This window comes from Anolis carolinensis, chromosome 6 (assembly GCF_035594765.1).
Source record: "Anolis carolinensis isolate JA03-04 chromosome 6, rAnoCar3.1.pri, whole genome shotgun sequence".
NCBI lineage: Eukaryota > Metazoa > Chordata > Lepidosauria > Squamata > Dactyloidae > Anolis > Anolis carolinensis.
Window position 1 is genome coordinate 77,670,363 of NC_085846.1, and position 1,674 is coordinate 77,672,036.

Sequence of the window (1,674 nt, forward strand, 5' to 3'; positions counted from 1 at the left end):
AATGAAGGAAAGCCTCAATCTATGGTGATCATGCTGTAGACATGACAAGGGGGTTCAACATGCCATGGTTTTGCCCAGTGTGTTTTAAGGACAGAGTTCAGAACCTTGGAAAACTTCTAAAAATTTAGATCAATGTTTCTCAAACTCTGCTTTTCCAGGTGTTTTGGACTTCAGCTCCCAGAAATCCCAGCCAGTTTATCAGCTGTTTGGAATTGTGGGAGCTGAAGTCCAAAACACCTGGTGGAGCAGAGTTTGAGGATCACTGATTTAGACTAAGCCAGAGGACAAACCCACTCCATTGACAATTTATGGAGGGACCGTTAGAGTTCCCTATGAAACACTCAAGTGTCTTAACAGATCATCAGTTCCAAAGAATGGAACCTTGGCAATTAAAGTGGAGTAACAACACTATTATTATATAATGTGTGTATGGCCCCTGGTCTTTGAGAAAATGAGAGATGCCAAAGTATTCATCCCCAGCCATGAGAAAAGTACCTCTTGGAAAAAATTGATCTGCCAGGTTTTTGGATATGTTATGTCCTTTTCTTGAAGTCTTTTCAGCCAAACCCCAACACATTACTCACAATGCTGTCCCTTGCCAGCTCACTATTATACGAATGTCAACAGATCCTAATAAACTGAATAATATTGCTGTTTGGATTAGATCTGATTTAACGCAGCTGCTGCATTTTTGAGATTCTAGGGTGTATTGCTGGCTAGGGGGACAACCTTGATGTGTAGCAGCACTTCCAAGTTTTATCACTCTTCCACATGGTAGATAGACAGGTATATAAGAGGCATAGTGGGTTTAAATACAGAGTGCTAACAATAGATACCTGCTGCACAATACAGCAGAATAACAGACAGCTTCCACAGATAATTTGGGGTGCATGTACAATCATAGAATTTAAATGCACCTTAAAATAAATACACTTACCATTTCATTTCTTCCAGTACATGGTATCAACAGCAAAGGCAACATTGAGAAGCACTCACCTTTTACTATCTGTTTGAAGGAAATCATCTGTTGATTGTGTTTTTCCTACATTGCAGTGGGTTGGACTAGATGGCCCGTGCAATCTCTTCCCATTCTATGATTGTAAAAACAGTAAAAATATCTTCATTTTCCACAATCACTGTCCAAGAACTTGATAAAATATATGCCCATGATCTGAAGCCCTTATTAGTCTAGTTGATAGCACTGGATTTTATTTAGTTATTTAACTAGTTAGTTATTCTTGTTGTTTAATCCGTATAACTCAGCAGCAAGCTTCTGTTTATTTCATTTACTCATAAGGACGTCAAACCTGTAAAGCAAAAATAGGTTCTTCAACCATGTTAGCAATAAGAAATTATTTGTGGGAAACAGATTTCATACTTGTACTAACCCAATGAAAGTAATAGGGAGAACAATGACTCTTATACAGGCACTGAAGACCAACTTGAAACCAGCTTGAATGTGTTAAAATAATTTACCAGAATCTCCAGATCAAACCATAAATTCAGCTAAAGCTCATCTGCGTATAAACACTTCAAAGCAGGAAGCCAAATGCCAAATATGTCGTGCTTATGTAGATAGGACTAACGTTGCAGCAGTCAAAGAAAGAACCCAGATAGACAATTCTGTGTTAAGGTAAACAAACACCTCTCCCCATATCCAAAGAGAAAATCACA